Source organism: Eschscholzia californica, unplaced genomic scaffold (assembly GCF_041429995.1).
Source record: "Eschscholzia californica isolate CP2 unplaced genomic scaffold, dmEscCali1.0.p SCAF_6, whole genome shotgun sequence".
Classification (NCBI taxonomy): Eukaryota; Viridiplantae; Streptophyta; class Magnoliopsida; order Ranunculales; family Papaveraceae; genus Eschscholzia; species Eschscholzia californica.
The window spans coordinates 21,840,454-21,862,999 of NW_028238483.1; the positions used below are offsets into that span (position 1 = coordinate 21,840,454).

The 22,546-nt window shown below is 34.8% G+C and overlaps 5 non-coding genes across 5 annotated transcripts; all 5 read right to left on the reverse strand.

Moving 5' to 3' along the window:
* Positions 1–3,044: 3,044 nt before the first annotated feature.
* LOC147532458 (small nucleolar RNA Z157/R69/R10) lies at positions 3,045–3,140 on the reverse strand. Its single transcript, XR_015228493.1, has one exon. It is a non-coding gene; the product is annotated as a small nucleolar RNA Z157/R69/R10 (small nucleolar RNA).
* A 110-nt stretch (positions 3,141–3,250) lies between these two features.
* LOC147532459 (small nucleolar RNA snoR8a) lies at positions 3,251–3,334 on the reverse strand. The gene has a single exon (XR_015228507.1). It is a non-coding gene; the product is annotated as a small nucleolar RNA snoR8a (small nucleolar RNA).
* Positions 3,335–3,851: 517 nt separating this feature from the next.
* Positions 3,852–3,949, reverse strand: LOC147532460 (small nucleolar RNA Z157/R69/R10). Its single transcript, XR_015228492.1, has one exon. It is a non-coding gene; the product is annotated as a small nucleolar RNA Z157/R69/R10 (small nucleolar RNA).
* An 85-nt stretch (positions 3,950–4,034) lies between these two features.
* Positions 4,035–4,118, reverse strand: LOC147532461 (small nucleolar RNA snoR8a). Its single transcript, XR_015228506.1, has one exon. It is a non-coding gene; the product is annotated as a small nucleolar RNA snoR8a (small nucleolar RNA).
* A 77-nt stretch (positions 4,119–4,195) lies between these two features.
* LOC147532462 (small nucleolar RNA snoR126) lies at positions 4,196–4,302 on the reverse strand. The gene has a single exon (XR_015228504.1). It is a non-coding gene; the product is annotated as a small nucleolar RNA snoR126 (small nucleolar RNA).
* Between the last annotated feature and the right edge of the window lie 18,244 nt (positions 4,303–22,546).

The window sequence follows — 22,546 nt, forward strand, 5'->3', positions numbered from 1 at the left end:
CTTTCAGCATCTAGGGCAACTTCCACTTATCCAGCATCTATTTTGATCTCGACTTTTTAATTGATGACCCGGAGTTACCATCATCTACTACCACAATCTGATTTCCCTTTCGATTTGGTGGAGAATCAATCACTCTCTCTTTAGAAATACACCACCGTCACGCCTTACATTGGCTCAAATCGACCAGATTTTTGAGATTTCAAGTACCTTTTTCTATTCAAGTACCTTTTCCTATTCCTGATTGGTACCTTTTCCTATTTCTCTTTTGTATCAAATTACATTTTGGATTTTTCCTTCTAAGAATCGGGTATTTCTATTTTGATTTTACTTCTTGAATTCAACTCGCGACTTTTATTTCCGACAGGGAATTCCTTGTAAACTAACAACTTCATTTGTGTTGTTCCCTTGTTAGTCTATTTTTGGTTCTTTCACCATTCTCTTAACAAAATAGATCTTTTGTCGACGATTCTCCCGACACCATCATTTTCAGTTGTTACTAATTCAATATTTTTTTGAAATTCCGATAATGATTTCTTGTCGATTTTAATCAAAACACCATTATTTTGTTGTTACCATTAGGTCATTGGTTTGCCATTTTCATCTGACAATGACTTTCTTGTCGACATTCAAGAAAGAAAGAAGAAAAGATGAAAAGAATGTTATTCAAGCATCAATCAAGATTACTTTGGTTGAAGAATTTCAAATTTCCAAGCCTATAAAACCACAAAGCTAAAGTTACTTGTACAGTGGAGTTGCAGACAAAGTATTCACCACCATTGCCAATTGTTCGACAGTAACCAAACAAAAGAAAATCAAATTCAAGTTCAAGATTTGAATCCGATCGTGTGGGAGCAACATTCACCTTTTCCAAGTTCAATCTTCAAGTTGGATATTTCACAAGTTCATCATTGCAATTTGAGGGGGAGTATTAGGATCGAGACGGGTCGAGATCCGAAGATATCAAATATCAACCATCAAGATATATGAAGATTTGAAAGATATATTTTATTTATTGAGTTGCATTGAGTCGAGTCTGTAACAAACCAATCAATCCCACGATTGTGGAGATAATATAATACAACTATTAATGGCTCTCCTAGGTCGTGATACTCCGACCGGAGCACGTAAACTGGACCACGTGAACTACTATGTTCTTTATTTTAGTTTATATCTTATAATCTATCATCACACAAAAACCTTTTACAATAGTGTTTCCTATAAAAAAAATATATTAATAGTGTTTAGAAAAATATTGATAAAACAGACCTTGTTTAAGATTTTTCTTTTGACTCATAATTTGATTTCTATGGTGAGTTGATTCACTCCAAGTTATTAATGCCATCTCTTGGATGATAATTGTAGAGCTGGACAGGTCCGGTTAAATGATCTATAATATGCTCTGACACGACATATGACACTATTAATTTTGTATGGTTTTCAGGCAAACTCACCTATAAAAACATTAGATGAACTAAATGTCACCGTATAGTACGGCTGAAGATATCAGTGTTATTTATGATCATGAAAGGGCAAAGGAGAAAGCAGCGAAGCAAAAAATACTTCACTCCAAATGGTTTCCTCTTTTGTTGAAGTCTTAGCACCCAAATATTTTTCTTATTTCTCCGAATCACCCACACGGCCACACCCTTCATTTCTCCACTCATTTACTCTTCGTGGGGCCTGGATTTTGGCTTTATTGTCTATGTTAAAGGCGCGGGGTTTAGTTGGGGATGCAACTTCAGTTTTGCTAAGGACAACTATTAAACAAAAATAACTAAATAAAACTAACTAAAATTGTGTCCTAAATTGCTAACCGACACCAACACCAAAAATCAAGTATAATCGAATCTCTCTTCCATTCTATACACAACTCTAAAAAAATTATTACACAAAATAACTAAATAACATTAATTGAATTTTGTCTTAAATTGCTAAACCCAACACTAAAAGAAAAAAAATCAAATATAATCAAATTTTTTCTCAAAATTCAAATTTCTATTACCATAATTAATTATTCATAAATAAAATTTATTCGAACATTAAACTAAAAAGTTAACCAAATATTAACAAATAACAAAAAAAAATTATATTCCAATCAGAGCATTCCAAGCTATAATTTGAGGTAAAATCCAAAGAAAAAAAATCAAATATAACCGAATTTTTTCTCAAAAAATATTGGGTTCAAAGACATAGAGATAGTATCTTTTATAATCCTAATAACTATGACTTAGTCAAGCTTAGTTTAAATTTTGGTTCCTCATCAACCGGTATATTTTCAACAAAAAAGAGTCCCAACGGATATTCATTCATAAAATCATACATAAAATCACCAAGTATCTTCTATAACCCTAACTACTATGACTTAGTCAAGCTTAGTTTATACCTTAATAGTGTATATTTCATTAAATCAAATCGTGTTTATAGATTAAAATTTTGGTTTATCAAGTCCACCGGGTATTTATAGATTAGAATTTTGGTTTATCAAGTCCAACGGATATTGTTCAACAAAAAAAAATCTAACGGATATATTTTCAACAAAAAAAATCACATGGGATATTCATAAAATCATAAAACATAAAATCACTATGTATATTTTTAAGCTTAGTTTAAACTTTAATAATGTAAATTTCATAAAATCATACTACATATAAATAATGTATATTTTTTTAAAACCTATAACACGTTTAAGTATTTTTTTTAAATATTAGATAACACTAATACAACCAATTTTATTTTTGTTTGATAATTTAATAAAAGGAAAAATTGTGTCTAGCAAATAATTTTGGGAAGTTAAAACATAATTACATTTACCAATCTAAGATTCTAAAAATTATTTGCTAGATAAAACCAATAAATCGATATTTAGAGTTGTTTAGCAATTTAATAAAAAATAAATAGTTGTGTCTAGCAAATAGCTTTATGAAGCAATTATGCAGCTTCGTTTAGCATTTGTCTTAGTTGGCTATGTAATATGCTTCTAATCTTAGAAGCCCAATTTTAGTTTTCGATTTCTTTTAAGTTTCAAATTTTGGCATAATTTTAATTGAATAGCTCAGACAGCCAAGGGTTTGTCTTCAATTTAAGAGATAAACCCATAAATCAGAAACTCTAGTCCACATAAGCATCATCACTGCTATATTCATATTCCCCATTACCTTAAACATAAGTACTACAAAATCAATTTCGAGAAAAAAAAAAAAACAATAAAAAATCGATACTTTTAACCGAAGGAAGTAAAACTAATAGAAGTGGTTGCTCATATTCTATGGGTAGATAGAGTCTGTCATGCTTTAAGCATTCAGTACGAGGAATTTTTTATAATCATCGCAACCCAAATACGCCAAATATAAATAAAAATAGATTTTATAACAAAAACCGAAAGGAAAAGAAAGCCAGAACTCAAGTTTACCACTTGAGTGAGATCTACCAATTCCATTTGTTCTTAGTAAGTACCACTACTAGTTAGAAGATGACACTCAAAGCCATTTTTATTTGCTTGTCAACCCCAACCCCAACCCCAACCCCAACCCCACATTGATTGGATTCACATGACATAGATTCTATGAAAAACGGTTTTGAGAAGCACCTCCCAACAAGTGATGGTCTTTACGTAGCGGAAACGAAATTGGTGAACCCAACCAAACCAATTTAAACAAACACTATAGAAACCTTTGAGCCAGTCTAGACTACACATAAGGAGTTATAAAAATGACTTCATGACTAAAGCATCAAGTCATTTCACTTTCACTCCAGTTGTTTAGTTTTTGCTCCCAAGCATAAATGGATATCAGTTAACTAGTTATGTAAAATGAAAATCTCCTTATATTTTCAAATTAGGGCAAGATTTCGATTGAATAGCTCAGACAGCCAAGGGTTTGTCTTCAATTTCTGAGAAAACCCCAGAAATCAGAAACTCTAGTCCACATAAGCATCATCACTGCCATATTCATCTTCCCCATTAACCAATTCAAAATCAATGAACATCAATGAAAAATAGATGATTTTTAACTGAAGAAAGTAAAATTCATAGAGGTGGTTGCTCATATTCTATGGGTAGATAGAGTCTGTCATGCTTTATGCATTCAGTACGAGGAATTTTTTATAATCATCGCAACCCAAATAACCACCAAATTCAAATCACACAAACACATTTTCAAACAAAAACCCTAAAAAAAATGACACTCAGAACTTGAAGTAGGCTCAGACACGCACAAATTAAAGTCATCAGAATATGATTTGGTCGCATATGAACATGAAAATTACATGTTTTCAGTATCGAGAAACGTTCAGTCATCACCGCCAACGAATCTCTTCAAACAAAAATAATATATATAAAAAAATTATTAAGATGTTGGGGCGAGCGTAACCCTAATCTCTGGATCTAATTTAGACAGATTAGGGCTTTAAACGCCTCAAGATTTGTATCAGGAGTATTCAATTACAAAACATCTGTGAATCGATACTCTGTATAAATCATTAAGAAAAATTTCTCCTTTTTTACTCGCTATAATGGAAATAGAACAAATTGAAACCTGTGATTGATTGAAATATGAAAAATGAAGACTGGGATCTGGGGAGATTGAATTAGAGATATAGCGGAAACCTAACTGATTTAGACGAAGAAGCGAAAAGCTGCGATGTTGAGAGAGAGTAGTTAGGGTTCCATTTATATAGAGGGAATGAGGTCAGTTTCAGAAAACCCTAAAATTTAGATCTACGTTTGTTGCTTCAAAAAGAGTAGAAGGGTTACTAACATAAGTGGGTAGATTTTTGGTAAAGACGGACCTGTCCTTTTTTCTCTTTAAGGTTCAATTGCTGTTCACATGAATGGCATTTACCCGGCCAACCAACCTAGACACACATGAATCGCATTTACCGGCCAATCAACCTAGACACGGTTCGTGACACCGTTCGTGGGAAAGACTCGCATTCATTATTGAGGAAGGAGCTGGTGTAGTCAGTCGTACATAAGCACGAAAGATAGTCTAACCTCTTAACATGGACAGAGTCAGGATTTCAAGTTAGACCTTTAACTTCACGATAACTAAACTTTTCAACCAAAAATCACTATAATTAAGTTTCTACCTAAGATTCATGTAATACAAGTAAAAGTGGTTTTAACGATTCATCTCACATTTATGTAAATTTTCGATAAGACTAAATGATTTGAATAGATTAACATAAGGTCAAACTTGATTAGCGTGCCAAATGGTATTTGTTTCCCTTTTGCATGTCCACTTGACGAGGACGACCTTAATTTACCAAGGAGGGTGAGTGGGTGACTTTCTCTCCCAACGACTAAAGAGTGCACCTACTTGACCACTTTATCTCTCCTGACTACCAAAGAGTTAAGCGAACATACTATACATCGTATCACCGTTTCTCTCTCGGTAGATTTAAACAAATTACCTTCATCATCGTATCCAAACACATCCATAGCTCATTCTTGGTTTTATATTTTACATTTGTGAGGCTTATTGACTTGACCATCAAAGTTTCTTTGGCTGACACTGTTGGGTTATGGTATCTCTCAGTGTTCTAAGCGGAATTTCATATGTTTAATACGTCTAACACTAGTATCCCCATGATTTCATGCATGAACAATTAATGAACTGAGGGGTTAGAGATATACCTGAATCTTTTTCCCCACAGACTAAATTGATCGTCTTAGCTCAAAGACCTCGAGCTTCAATTGTACCACCTCTACTTGAGACACCCGAGCAATCGACTTGATCTTCCCGCCTTTTTAGTTAGCTAGAACTATCTACGACAGTTCAATGAAGAACCCATCCTTCTTTAGAATAGACAGATAGTTTGGATCTTCTCTCTTTCTCTATTTGCTTAAGGATGAAAGAGATAAAAATTCTCTTGAGAGAAATCCACAAATGTTTATGTCCTAATCATGAAGTCCTCACATAGAACTCTCAAAGACAATATCTCGTTAGGACGAGGATTCAATATTAACCACAAACAGATTTCTAAGTCTCACTTAGCTTGCGATTCCCGTATGAGATAAACATCTAGGAAACCCTAATGGTGTGGTCGGCCAGATCTGCCCTTAATGGTTTGGGCCTGGCCAACCCATTAGTATGGTTAGCCATACCATGGCCACGACCATTCCCCTTTTGTTTGGCCTTGTGTTATCTTTGTCTTGGCTTCTTGCCAGACCTTTTTGGTCATATTTATAGATCTAATTCATGTGTTCATATGTTTTGTACCTCTGGTCATATCCTCCAATCGAGTCAACACTCTTTAGTCTAACCCGCGAAGTTAGATGTGAATCATCCGAGTGATTCACCGATCATAGTTGGTTTCTAGCTAAACATTATGATCCCTAAAAAGACCATACTTGATGATCTCATTCACAACTTGTCTTTTCAAACACATTGACCGCATTGCCTTATTAGGCGAAGGACATTTCCTTCAAGCACCACGGTGTTCCAAAGATCTTACGGTCACATGTGTTCTGTTTCTTGTCACATGTTAGACCCAAGAACGTTGTCGGTGCTCACAAAATAATCACGAGTAACGGTCCTATTGACATATTGACCCGCAATTTCAGCCCCTCACATAACATGAGATGCTTAAAAACATCAACTTCGTAATTTTGCAACTGACATCTCAAAAAAATAATCTCCAAAACACCAAAATCTTGAGGATAAATTTTCATGCCAAAGTGAAAGTAAAGTCAATCTTAATTCTTTATATTCATCTCTCAAGTCCAAAGTGAAAGAGATGTCCTTCGCCAAGATGACAATGCATTTGTCGGACAAGATAAATGATGAAGATCATCATGTTAGGCATTTTAGGGATTATTTTGAGAAAATTGAAATCCTCTATTTGTTCTCCGTCGGGAAAAAAAATTAAACATGTGAAATACCTAAATTGATCCCTGTCTTTTAAAAATTACAAAACCTAGCCCAGGTTATAACCAGCTAGGGTTGGGCTTCATATGGCTTCGCCATGGACTAGTTTATATTAAGAAAAGTTCAAGACCGCATTACAATAATATGGGAGCCCAATATAAAACTAACTCTTACTCAAATATGAGATTTATAAGTAGAGGAAAAATTCACATTTCGAATTATCTTTTGAGACGAGAGAGGCACAATACCATTCGACAATAGATATGACCTATTCGGGCCCTAACAGGACTGGCATATTAGAGACATATGAGCATGTGTCCCCGTTGCTTAGACGTGCCAAACGGATCCAATGCAGGGGCGGAGCTACAGGTGGGCTCAGCGGGGTTGCAACTCGGTCTCCCCACCTGTAACTTCTACCTTGCGTTGGTTTTTTACGATGCAACCCGAGTCTTCCCACCTGACTTATACTTTGCGTTGAGTCTTTTTTACCTAAGACTTCAATAGTCCAGTTGGTAAGACAAGAGGTTTATACTCATGAGGTCGTGTGTTCGAGTCCTCTTATCAGCAATACTAGGTTTCCGCCACGTCCCACGGACGCGACAGATCCCTCTTGACTTCGCCGGTAAATCACATTTATGTGAGGGAAGAACATATAAAAATATAAAAATCACTAACAGAAAAGATTTGATAAAAAAAAATTAGGAGATTTCTTTTGTTTTTTTTTTTGAATAAAATTTCTTTGTGGTCGAGAGAGAGAAAGCATTGTGTAGAAAGAATTTGGAGATGAAATGAGAAAATTTCAATTTTAAGTCAATAGTTGGGCGGTTAAGAGAGAAATTAGGAAGATATGGGAGAGTGGGTTAGTTATTTCTATCCCACGATTTTCTATTGTAAAGTTGGTAGTTTCTAAGATGTAATTCGTGGGAGAAAAAAAAAAGGAGAGAAGTATGTGGGTAGTAGTTATTCTAACCAATTACTGATTTACATTTACATAGATACCTTTCTTTTTTTTTTGTCTATTTACATAGATTGATTTTATATCATCCGTCGGATGTGTTCCCAACCAAATCTCTAAAATAAAATGGACGGTCTGACTTATCTCCTAGATAACCGACTGAGTTGTTTTAATATAATAGATTTGTTTTTTAAACTAGTTTTTATATTAACATCCATAACTATTAACATCAACAACTATAACATAAATAAAGTTCTTCACTATTTTAAGGTTTAATTCTTGTGTATAATTCTCCTCTCATACTAAAATATTTTAAGAAAAATTTCTGTTCGTACAAAGATTCCTATTTGTATTAAACTCAATAATGTCTATTTGTATATAAGATAGATATTGATCCAATGATTCTGTAGATTAGCTCAAATTCTAAATTTTTTCAAATATAAATGTGAACTAGCACTATGATTATAATCATTTACATAATTCGTTTTGACAAAATTTTTTTAAGATGCATGAATATTTATAGCTATTAAATTTAATAGGGGGTGTATAAAAATTGAAAATTTTCGTGAACCCTTAAAATAAGTTCAACCCGTCTATACCCGTCTATATTCAAATTCCTGGCTCCGCCTCTGATCCAATGTCTGTGGTTGATGTGTCATAGGGGCTTTGTCTGTTTGTGTAGTGGCTGCAAGATCCATCATGAACCACTTAACTTAAAGTGGAACGATCGCGACATACATTTTTTTTATAGGTTTTGACTCCTAAACCATATACTATAAGAATATGTTGATTCCGTCAAATGGGGTAATTAAGTTGGAAATATATATTTCAACAACAAAAGAAGTTGGACATTTATAGTTAATTGAAAAATCTAATGGCAGAATCTTTTGTTAAGAATTCAGCATAATGTTTGTTTTATACGAAGACCAACTTTAATAGCCCGGACGACTTGTTCTTTGAACGTGACTAATTCATTGTATCAAATATTCATTCATTCCATTAAAAATGAAGAATTCATAAATTTTGTAGTCCATCACTCCATCTCCATGACTCCATCCCTTATCTACCTTACTCACGCTTCTTTATGACGTAAACCAAAAAAAAAACTCATCCCTAATCTATCCTTTTAATATCTTTTCTCTCACACAAGTCATCATTCTCTTTTTCCCAAAAATAGATATTTTTATGCGTTTGATTGACAGTTTAGGAAAAGTGGAAGACACCCTCACGTGACCATCTTTTTCCCATATTTCCCCAAAAACAGAGAATTTCTTGACCCGCCTTTTATTCGAGAAAGATTTTCTCCTAAAGGATCTCTTCCCTCAACAACCAACTATTAAGCCGTTCCATCATTTTCAACAACAGAAGTTAATGGGAACAGAGTTGTAGACAGAGAAACAATCTCTCTAGGTAACCAATCTCTATTTAGAAACCCTTGTAAACAGGTGTTTATTCTCTTCTCTTATATCTCTAACAGATGATTCTTCCTCTTTGGGTGGCTCATTTAAAAAATCCTTGGTAAACAGGCTGGTCTCTTCTTCTCTCAAGCAACTAATAAGATTCAGCAAATCAATCGCCATGAAAGAACTTCTAGATAGACTTGTATTTCTTTTTCTTTCTCTTTATCTTGTCTCTTCTTCTTCTCTCTAACAATTGGTACTTTTCTCTATTCATCAAATCAATAGCCATGAAATAACCTACAGATAGACTGATGTTTCTATCTCTCTTTCTTTATATATATAATAGAGTAGGAGTTTATGTAGAAAGTTGTTTGATGAAGTTAAAGAAATAATGGGGTTAAAATTATGAAATGAAGGGGGAATACAGAAGATGGTGAGGTGAGCCCACTGAAACTTTCTTTATCCTATGCTATTGGTTTCACCAAAATAAGTTGAATGGGACGTTTCTTCTCCTCCCATTCTCCCTCTCTCTCTAAATATTTGTTTTGAGTTGAATCTACTGAATTCTAAGCTTCTGTATTACATTCAAGTACAATTGTAATAGCTTATAAAAATGGAAGCTTAGATGAACTAAATTGTGAATGCTTTTCAACAAAAGAAAATCCTTAACAGAAAAAAAAAAAAAAACAAAAGAAAAAACTATGAATGCCAAAGTTGGTTCAATTTGTCTACTAAATCTTGCCCTTTGATAAGAATTTCATATAGAGATCAGAGTGTTTGATCAATTTCGAGGTTTAGGCATTGTAAGTCAAGATTTGTGTTTCTCTCATTCAATATCAATGACTTTTCCATATGTATTTTGATATTAGTAACTTGAATGCAATTAACGAGAAGAATGAAAAAATTCTCTGCCAAAACAAACAGTGGAAAAATAAGAAAGGGTTTATTGAGAAAATAATTCTCGAGTAAATATTTCTCCGAGTAAAATTTTCTCTATTTTTTTTCTTTTCCCGAACTTGATATCAAACACAACCTTTGTTTAAAAGCAAACCCATCCTCCATCCTCTCTCTCTAACAAACATCCTAAACTGTTGCAAAACATGAATTGCATGAAGCTCAAGCCCTTATAAAGTCCTTCCCTCAATATAACTCTTACCTCCAATCAACTATTCCAAATCTAGCTTCATCTCCCTCTTTCTCTCTAGCTAGAATCATGAGTCAATATAATAAGGTTCATTCACAAGGGAAAGTGCCCTTCTCATGGGAAAACCAACCAGGGATTTCAAAAATATCATACAAAGAATGTTTTAGTGATCATGAAAATGATGAAATAGGGTTAAATCAAGATGGGTTCAAGCTACCACTTCCTCCTTGTCTATTAGATTCTCCTAAAATTATAGGTGGACATGTTGAACTTCAAAATATTCCACTTCCTCCATGCCCTTTTCAACCTCTACCAAGAAGTAATTCAAATTCAAGAAAGGGAATACTAATTAGAAGAGTATATGATCAAGATGACCCCTTTTTAGCTGCTTATAAAGAGTGTACCAAATCATCCAAAATTATTGTTAATAGAAAAAGTAATTTGTCCAAGAACAACAAAGGAGGACTACTTGGCAAGAGTTATTTTCCATTTTCTTGTAAGGTTTCATGTGGTGTTAAAGAGGATAGTTTGATCAAAAGTCACAAAGTTTCACCTCCTAAATAGTCTTATAGAAAATTGAAGTGATCATGAAAATGGAAAGTTAAGATACTTATATCTTCCATGGTGCTCTTAAATTCCTATACCAAGGTTTTCTTCTTCTGCTTTTAATTGTTAATTCTTGTTTATTATTGTGAGCACATAATTAAATGTGGGGAAATGTAAGTGTACATAGACGTCACTCCGTTTGTACAATTACACCCGTCGCATGAGATGGTGTTGGTGGTAGTGGTTGGATTTAGCTCAACTAGCATGTGAGGGGTGTATATGTACAGTGTATTGGGAGTTGTACATCTAGAAACATTCTTAACGTTGTTGAATGAAAACTCAAAGTTGATAGGATGTTTTAAATGTAGACAACATTATGAAAAAAAGTCTATATGAGAAAAGGGTGATATTCAGCTTCAAGTGTTAATATTTGTTCATCTAAGTTTTGTTTTACGATTTCCAATTCCTATAAGTGTAAAACCCATATGAGATAACGAGGAATAGGCGATTCTCTTTTTTAAATTGCGTTGCTTTAAATCCAATGACTACAAACAAGCTAGCGAAAATAATTGTTGCATAACTTGTAATCAATTCTAGGTTCATTCCCCATACAGTCCTAATCACTTGTTGGATTTTAAGTGTTTTGTAGTCGACTTGTTGAGTTCGACTCCACATTCCTTTAATATTATCAGCGCTACAGAAAACATCAACTTGACATATTCAAATATCAAAATTTTTGTTAATACTATTTAGATCGTAGATGAAAAACCTATGGTTAGTGCGATCTTTTTCTTCAAAAAGTCTTTGAAGTTCTATTTTTTTTTTGTTTTCGTTGGAATGGATCGGTTGCAATCCTAAATTCTTTGCTTGTTTTGATTATTTCGTTAAAGTAAAAAAATTGACCTTGACTCACACAAAAAATAATTACTTTATTTACTGAAATTCTAAGAACATTTATTAGTACAAAAATTGGTAGACCAACCACCTCTTACACCCCATACAACAATCTCACCATTTTTTCAAGATGCGAGTTTCAGATCTCCAGCAAGAGACACAATATCAAAATAAGTCAAAATTTGACACTAATTGTATGACTAGCTTCATGTTACCCCAATGTGGTTTGCATTGAGGGATCCCCAATTCAAATTTAGGAGTCCCAGTCTAGGCCCTTGGTTCTCCAATTCGGGAGTCCCACCGTCCCAGGCTTCCAACCTTTACAAAGAGGGTCCACCCAATCTCTTTTATTTTTCATTTTTTAATTTTTTTAATCTACTTTGTTTTTAATTTAATTTTAAATCTTTTCTTCTCTAATTTATTTTATGTTTTAAAATTCCATATCTCTCTAGAATAATATCAAATTTTATATTTAAAACTAATAATTTATAGTTGAAAATTAAACTCAAAAGCTTGTACACTTACATTACACATATATAATTTGGATTCAGAAGCTTTTGTCGAACCCGAAATTGAAGTTAGAAAAATTTAGAGGCTCCCACATTAAGGAGCACTTCTTAAATTTTGTTTTAAATTGACAGTGATAAACATTGTTATTTAGAAGGTAAAGACAAAATTTTTAGGTATTTGGCATGGAATATTTTGGGAAGAATATATAACAACATGCATACATCACCCTAATATGAAATTGTGTTTTATTTGGAAAAATTTAGTGGGTAGTTGCTTTCAGTTTCTAATATAATGATGCATCTTCCTATTCTTGACTTTATATGCATATAAACAAAAAAACCATCTTGGCTGCCAAGAATTTTCTTCTGCTTCTCTTATTTCACAAAGATGGAGACAAAATTTGCCCAATTTATATATCTAAAGAGTTATAATCTAAAGATAAGGAAAAAACACTAGATTTGGAGTTCATTATGTTGAAGTGGGTTCTCTACTTTAAAGGCATTTGTTTCGTCTGGGTTCGCGAGAATGGAGTCGGTATGACACAACTAACGGGGATGAAAATTGTGATCACGATGCCACTAAACCCCGCCGAAGAACCAAAGATAGTAAGAATAGATACAACAACCAAGTTTGACAGTTAGACACAACCTGTAAAAAGATCCAATAATTTTGGCCGTATTGGTAGAAGTAATTTGAAGCGTTTTCACATGATATTCTACCCTTCTCTACCACCTTATCCTAATTCACTTCAATCTCTGAAACACGATGTCTTTTATGTCACAAGAGTCAAGAATCATGGAAGCACTAATGTTGGAAATTGTGAATTTACTAGAGTCATCTCTTTTGCCCAAACAGAGACCCATAAGCTCCAAATACAGCTGCCAACACCTTCAAACAATGATTGAAACGGTGGATTCAATTGGACAACAATTCAAATCCAAATAACCTATTGCTACATTACATAATCGTCAATCCTTCTTTGGATTGTCTGGAAAGTTAGATGTGAAGCTATTTTCTAGAATAAAGATCCCAATATATGACTAACACTTGATAGAATTAACCAATTGAAGTTCTCTCTCCACAAGATATCACCACAACAACCTATTATCCCTGATCTACCACAACACACAACACAATTACATACCAATGAGGATCCTATTACTGAAGACATTATTACAACTTAATAGAGCATATCTAGCTGCGAAGTACAGGATCAAGAAGAGATGCACAGTATCATAACCTTTAGTTGTTATTTTCAGTTACTAACAAACCAACCACTTATAACAAAATTGCATCTAACTTTTACTTGACTCATTCTCTCTCTTAACTCTCTATAAAGAGCTGTAATAGTTTGTTATTAGGTTTCAAAGAAATACGAAATCAACTATGGTATCAGAGCTAGGTTCTCTCATTTTCCTTTCTCTCTCTAAAAGCCATTAACGACTTCTTCTTCATCTTCAACCTTTCTTCATCTTCAACCTTTCTTCATCTTCAACATTTATTCATCTTCATCTTCAATCTTTCAATCTTTCTTCATCTTCATCTTCAACCTTTACTCAGCTTCATAATTTCTTCTTTCCGAAAACTTGAATTCTCTGAAAATTCAAGATGGAAACACCTAAAATTACGTCTCTTTCTATTAATTCTATGGGAAATGCAATCCCAATTAAGCTACAAGCAGATAACTATCTGACTTGGAAAGCTATGTTTCTCCCAATTCTGCGTAAATACAAGGTACTAGATTTAGTAGATGGTACTAGGCCTTGTCCATTAAAATTTAGCAATGAAGATGACAGAATCAACAATGTCATCAACCAAGATTATATCAATTGGGTAGAAGAAGATCAGACACTTTTGATCTGGATTAATTCAACACTCTCAGACTCAGTAGTACCATATGTGGTTGGTAATACAACATCTGAAGAATTATGGAAAAGTCTTGAAGATTCCTTTTCCACCTCCTCAACTGCTCACATCATTCAACTCCAAGATCAACTCAGAGAATGTAAGAAGAACAACCTCACCATTCCTGAGTTTCTTGGTCAAATCAAACTGATCTGTGATAAATTAGCAGCCTCTGGTAGTCCTGCTAGTGTTAATGAGGTAATAGTCACAATTGTAAGGGGACTTCCTTCTGAATATGATTCTTTTGCATCTGCTATTCGAATTAGGAATCCTCCTGTCACAATAGCAGAACTTCATAATCTTCTTACTAGTGAAGGGATTATGATTAATGAAAGACTTAAGAGAAATCAGGTGATCAATAATCGTGCTATGTTAGTTCAATATCAAGGTTATTTAGGAAGAGGTCAAGGTTATGGTAAACCTTATTCTCCTAATCAATCAAATTATGGAAGAGGTCAGAATTATGGAAGAGGTCAGAATTATGGAAGAGGAAGACACAATGGCAGACACAATTCTCACCACAATTCTAACAAGTTTGGTCCTTCTTCATCAAATGATCGTCCAACTTGCCAAATATGTCACAAAGTTGGTCATACTGATATTGAGTGTTATCATCGAATCAACTTCTCCTATCAAGGAAGATCTCCTCCATCTAATCTAGCAGCAATGCTTGCAACTGCTGATGTGTTTGGCCACAATCCATAGTATGCTGATTCTGGAGCTACCAATCATATTACTCCTGACATTAATCAACTCAATAATCCTACTGAGTTTAATGGTCAAGAGAAGATAGCCACTGCTAATGGCCAAGGTATGTCTATTACTCACACTGGTCATACCTATTTTGTTAAAAATAATCATAAGTTTGAACTATCTAATGTCCTTAGAGTACCTAAAGCCTCTCACAACCTACTATCTATGCACAAATTCACAACAGATAATCAATGCTCTTTAACATTTGATCCTTTTGGGTTTTATGTGAAGGACTTGTTCTCAACCAAGACACTTTTCCAAGGGCCAACTGAAGCTGGTCTCTATCCTATAGACTTATCCTCTCAGTTTAACTCTCCTAATAAAGCTCTTAGTGCTCAGAAAGATGATGAGACTCTGTGGCATCAAAGGTTGGGTCATTTCTCATTTCAAGCACTTCAAAGATTGAAAGACACTTTATTTTCTGCTAATAAGTCTATTCAACCTATATTTTGTACCAATTGTTGTTTAGGCAGGGAGTAAGAAACTTCCTTTTACACCTTCTCTTAGTCATTCACATGCTCCATTAGAATTGTTGCATCTTGATCTTTGGGGCCCTGCTCCTGTACCTTCTGTTAGTGGATACAAATATTATGTTAATATCATAGATGATTGGTCGAAGTTTTATTGGGTGTTTCCCTTATTTGCTTAGTCTGATTTCAGACACACATTCATTACATTCAAAACTAATATTGAGAATAGTCTTGATTTGAAAATAAAAACCATTCGAACTGATGGTGGTGGAGAATTTCTTCATCATGCTTTTCAACTTTTTCTTCAAGAGGTTGGTATTACTCATCAAATGTCCTGCCCTTACACTCCTGAACAAAATGGGATGACTGAATCTAAACACAACCACTTGTTAGATGTCACTCGAACTCTTCTTATACAATCATCTCTTCCTGAATCTTTCTGGTTGGAAGCCCTTAAAAACAACCAATTATCTGATTAATAGACTCCCAACCAAGTCTATTAAGTTTAGTTCCCCATTTCAAAAACTATTTCATGTCCCTCCAGACTATCATTCTCTCAAAGTGTTTGGTTGTGCTTGTTTCCCTTGGCTAAGACCTTATTCTCCTAATAAATTAGCTCCCAGAAGTAAGGAGTGTGTGTTTCTTGGCTACTGTGATGCTCAAAAAGGATATAGATGTCTTGATCCTCATTCTGGCAGGGTCTTTGTGTCGAGACATGTAGTGTTTAATGAATTATCATTTTCGTATGCTCATCTTGCTCCTCCCAAGCCTACAGTACCAATTGTTCCTTCTACAACACTTATTTCTACAACTCCTATTACACCACTTATTCCCCATACTCCTATTGAACCAATTGAACCCCATACTCCTGTTGAACCTATCCCATTGAACCAACCTCTACCAAATGATACTAATATACCTATTGCTCCCATTGAGCCAGTCATTCCTACTGCTCCCATTGACCCACCTGTACCAAATGTTCCTAATATGTCTACTCACCCCATGCAGACAAGATCTAAATCAGGCATTTTTAAGCCTAAAACTTATACTATCTCTACTCTTTATCCTATCTCTCCTATACTGTTGGCCACCACTTTGCCTCCCACTCCCACTTGTTTCACACAAGCCAACAAAGACCCAAAATGGCGTGCAGCTATGTGTGATGAATTTGCTGCTCTTGAGAAATCAGGTACTTGGTCTTTAGTTCCTTCCTCACCTGAACAAAACTTAGTGGGTTGCAAATGGGTGTTTAAGATTAAACAACACTCTGATGGCAACATTGAGAGATACAAGGCTCGACTAGTTGCCAAGGGCTTTCATCAGAGAGAAGGGGTGGTGGATTTCACTGAGACTTTCAGTCCAGTGGCCAAACCAACCACCATTCGAGTACTTCTCTCCCTAGCAGTTCAAAATGATTGGGACATCAGATAACTTGATGTGAGTAATGCATTTCTTCATGGTCATTTAAAGGAGACTGTGTTTATGACTCAACCACCTGGGTTTTAAGATTCTACCAAACCCAATTATGTTTGTAAACTTCATAGGTCTCTCTATGGCCTCAAACAAGCCCCTCGAGCTTGGTATGAAGAATTAGTGGACTGTCTACTTGAAATTGGGTTCTCAAAGTCTTGTTCTGACTCTTCTTTGTTTGTATACTCTCATCAAGGTAATTTGGTGTATATCTTGGTCTATGTTGATGACATTCTTATCACTGGCAGCTCCACTTCTGTGTGTCAAGAGATAATTCAACAACTCCACACCAAATTCTCTATGAAAGATTTGGGTTCCCTACATTATTTTTTAGGTTTAGAAGTATCTCGTGATAAGTCTGGTCTTACTCTAACTCAATCAAAGTATATTATTGATCTTCTTCAAAAGACCAAGATGGATGGTGCTAAACCATGCTCCTCCCCACTTGTTGTTAGCTCCAAATTGACTCCAAATGATGATGATTTGCTTACTGATCCCTCTCCCTATCGAAGTTTAGTAGGTGCCTTACAATACCTTACATGGACTAGACCTGATATCAGCTTTGCTGTTAGTCAGGTTTGTCAATTTATGCACAAACCAACAAATGCTCATTATCAGGCAGCTAAGAGAATTTTAAGGTATCTTAAGGGTACTATTCAATTTGGTATTCACTTCTCTAAGTCTTCTACTTTCAATCTGGATGTGTTCACTGATGCTGATTGGGCTGGGAGTCCCTCTGACAGTAGGAGTACAGGTGGTTATGTAATTTATCTTGCTGGTAATCCAGTTAGTTGGTCGCCTAAGAAACAACCAACTGTTTCTCGCTCATCCACAGAGGCTGAATATAGAGCCTTAGCACAATCTGCTGCTGAAGCTATTTGGATTTGCTCTTTACTAAAGGATCTTCACATTTGTCTTCCCACTCCACCACATATATGGTGTGACAATGTCTCAACTCTATCTTTGGCATCCAATCCAGTTTTCCATTCGAAAATCAAACACTTAGCTTTGGATTTTCATTTCATAAGGGAGTTAGTATCCTCAAAACAACTATGTCTTCGTTATATCTCAACACATCTTCAAACTGCTGATGTTTTTACTAAAGCTTTACCTGGTCCAAGGTTTGGTTTCCTTCGCAACAAACTGCAAGTTCTCTCCAAGACAACTTTAGTTTGAGGGAGGTAATAGAGCATATCTAGCTGCGAAGTACAGGATCAAGAAGAGATGCACAATATCATAACCTTTAGTTGTTATTTTCAGTTACTAACAAACCAACCACTTATAACAAACTTGTAACTAACTTTTACTTGACTCATTCTCTCTCTTAACTCTCTATAAAGAGCTGTAATAGTTTGTTATTAGGTTTCAAGGAAATACGAAATCAATTACAACTCACTTTGATGTATCATATATATCACATTTTGAACAATCGGGAACCTCTTCATATATTATAATGTTAATTTAGTTTGTGTTGCAGGGAGGACAAGGACCATCTACTGCAGACTAGTAGACGAAGGCGAGGCCTTAGCAGCATTACAGACTCTATCTTTTGCTAAGGACAATAGATTTACACAACTTATTTTGAAGGGAGACTCAAAGAATGTAATTTTCAGCTTGATGGGGGAGAATCTCTCCAACACATTGGACTGCAGAAAACGGACCAGAGAAGCTATTTTCATGTGTAAATCTTTTATTTTTTGAAGTTTAACCATGTAAATAGATATGCCAATCTCATAGCTGATGATAAGGCCAAAACTACTAGACAATCTGGGTTAAGTCGAAAATGAAATCACCATCTCCACTAAATTTCTCCATGTAGCAATGCTCCAACTTGTTAATGAAATATTGTTACTTCGAAAAAATTTTGCATGTGAAGGCTCTGTCTACAATGCTATGGACTTAGTTTAGGGTATTTTCAGTGGATGTTAGTCAATTTACGTTTATTCTCTATCTCTTATTGTAAAAATAACAGGCGATCAAAAATGATATGAGGAAATAGATCGCCAATACCGAATAACAAGAGAAAAATAGTGATGTTGCTTTGTTACATTAAGGGTTATTTCCCAAATAGCCTCTAACTTTATGACCGTTTTCCTGCCTAGCCCCTACTTTATCAAAATATCCAGATGACCCCCTTTTTTAGATTTTGTTATAACACTGTTAACTAATCATCACTTCTCTCTCATCCAACTCATCGCCACTCTCTGCCACCAAATCATCTTCACCGGTGACCTTCAAACATTAAAAAGGAAAAAATCTCTCCTCTCTCTCTCTCTAATTTTTTTTTTTAATTTCCTTTCTCCTCTCTCTCTAAACTCCGACGAAGGGGGTTTCCCTTCGCCGGAGGTCGAGCAGGCCTTGAAGGTCTGCTTGAGCAGATCTGGAAGGTCTGCCCGACCTCCGGCGAAGGGAAACCCCCTTCGCCGGAGTTTAGAGAGAGAGAGAGGAGAGAGAAAATTAATTTTTTTAGAGAGAGAGAGAGGAAAGATAAATTTTTTTATTTTTTTTAATGTTTGAAGGTCGCCAAAACATTTTGTGATATAATTCCTCTTCTCTCTAAAGCATCTTTTAGTACTCTTGCATCCTTTGTTGATCTTTCCCATCCATTACTAATATATATAAATTAAAAATCAAATTTGCATCTCGCCAAAACATTTTGTGATTTCCTCTTCTATTACGATATGCAATCGAATTTTTAATTGTTACAAAATATATGTACCATCAATCGCTCCAACAGTCTTATGTTTCAATGTTTCAAACATAACATGATTTATAAATTAATTTTAAAGTAAAATATAAAATTAAATTATCTTTACTCCATAATAACTTTTTTGATTACCAGAAAGTAAAGATTGAAGCGGTCATCTTAGGATCTTCATGGAGGTGGTCGTTGGAGTTTTTGCCATTAATTCCGGAGCTAATAAAGTCAACGATTTCAACACTTTATTGAAATTTATGTTTGTACAAAAATTTAGATCTATCAAATCTTTCTCGAGTTACTAAATAACTATTATTTTGACCAACTGATAAAAGAAACATCACAAGCATATCTTCGACACTAACATACCAAGTACCCATAAAAAAGACTTCTCCTTTAAAATTCGGTATAACTTGAGAAATGGATCTAGATACAATCCTATTGATGGGGCTAGAAAGTTTCCTAAATAGGTCACCACCCGCAAGTATACGGGCGTCAAGTGATAGTTCCGGTAAGACCAGTTCGTTCCTCAGAGACTAAGTCAATCTATTCTGACTCCTACAACTAATTTGGATTTACTTCGGTGTAAGATGTTGTGGTGGGAAAAATAATAAATAATTCAAAATAACGAGAAAATAAAGTGTAAAGAGAAGTTTTATGTGGAGAAAGTCTAGGTTCTCGGAATCCACCTAAATATGCGTAAACTATTGCCTAATTAGTGACAACTCGATCTTCTATAACTCAAGGAGAGACAAACCTATCATCCTCGGAAAATACAACTTTCTTAGAACAAAATATAATGCTTTGATTTCAAAAATAAATATTCAAGTGATAATCTAACTATTAACTATCAAATCCTAAGCATGAGACATTAAAGACACTTAGTCTAAACATGAATCATCCAGATATAAGTATAGTTAATGAAAGAAATATCATGAATTTAAATGAGAGAAATCAATTTTTCTTTTAAAGGTACTTGGAAGATCTTTGGTATGAGTTGAAAAAGTCAGACATTTATGCGATACTAAGGTTTTATCCCTAGATCAGATAAATTAGCTACTCATAACTAAAGAGATCATACTCATGGTAGGAGAGATAAAAATCAATAAAATAAGTGAGGGAGAAAGAATTGGAGAAGAAACAACCTTTTTCTCGCAAATTTTCCTTCTGATTTGCAACCAAACAGACCCTATAGGATGTATTTTCCTGCTGTTTTTCCAGAATTCTGCCAAACACACCCTCAGGGAAAACGATTTTCTCGTCTTCCCGGAAATGGATTCCCTGTGGGAAAATTATTTTCCTCACCTGGTTTTTCTCTCTCTCTCTCTCTAATGTTTTCTCCTTCTTTCTCTCTCTAATGTTTTCTCCTTCTTTCTCTTTCTCTCTCTAATACAATAATATGACTCTCTCTAACCGAACATTAAAGAAAGGAGAAGAAGAAGATAAAAATAATGAAATTTTATAATTGATTCAATCTCTCTCTCTCTCTCTACAAATCAGTAGCCTTCTCTCTCAAGCTCTCTTTCAATCTGACCTCCTCTCTCTCACAAAGAGAAGGATTAGAAGAAGAAAAAGAAACAAAAACAGAAAAGATTTAAACTCTCTCTAGCTCTCGGTTTTGACTGTTAATGGCCAAGCTCCTGTTGTAAGCCGTGGAGAGATATCCCTGGTTTCTTCTCTAACCGTGCTCTTATACCCGAGACCCAAAACTTACTCTCTCCATCTCAGCTCTTACCTTCCTTTCTCGGTTTTTAGAAAGTTTCTATAATCATCTTTATTTCCTTCTTCTAGCCGAGAGCACAATCTCTCTTGTCTTGTTTTCTTCATCCAACCCAATCTTTCTAAATTTCAGCCGATCTCCTTCAATCTTCTCTCTCAACATCTCGCGGTTCCTCTCTCTCTCTCTCTCTCTACAATATATTAGGTTTCTTTTCTTTTTATTTTGAAGACAAAGTTAACCAAATAAAATCAGGTTTAGGAAAGGATAAACTCTTGTAACCAATCACGTGATGCTTGCTGGAGTAGTCAAGGATGATTCAGTGTAGCAGGAGCTAATGGAGTCACCATGCGTCCAAGAAGAGCAGCCGTCAGATTAGAACGGGACTTACCAAGTTCGTTTAGATATGCAAGGAGTACTAAAGCTTGCGTACTTGTGAGTACCGAATCAAGTTCGTGGGAAACTCCCAAGCGCCATCCTTTCACACCCGATACCATCCCGCGTGTAACAAGGCTCGTCCGATCCTCCCTGATAGCACTGCCCAACCGCGTACCGAAATTTCTTGTTAACGCTCGGGTGTGTGCCACGTGTCACTGGAGTTGATTTAATCAACGAATTTTTCTCCCAACTTCGACTTAATTACTCTATCTTTCTCTCAACAAAAAAAAAAAAATTACTCTATCTTTCTCGTCCGAACTTCGATTTGACTTTCGCTTTCGTTGTTGGGTTCGTCTTGGACTCTACTTTCACATGAGAACTAATATTGACCAGAATACCCTTGTCATTAAAATGACCAAAATGCCCCTCAAGTATGTCTTTATCACGATATTTTCGCCTCGAACTCCGTAAATGAGACCTGAGAAAGAAAATCAAACAAATCATCAGAGTAACCGCTCGAACTGGACCAACTAACCCGAGTTAAGAGATTCAGATGGGACATTTTCATGTCTCATCACCTATAAATCTCATAAAACTCATCAGGAAAATCACGTAATTTTTGTTGGATATAAATGATTTTTTTACTTATTACTGACTTTCTTTGAGCATTAGGTATACATTCATGTAAACAAAAATTACAAGTAAATGCAATTGCACGAATAATAATGTCATTATCACTATTAATTCTTTCTACATGTTCCTCACCTTCGCCTCATCTTGATAATCTATTTCAAAAATCATAATAAAATAAACAATAAAATAAAATATTTTAAAACATCA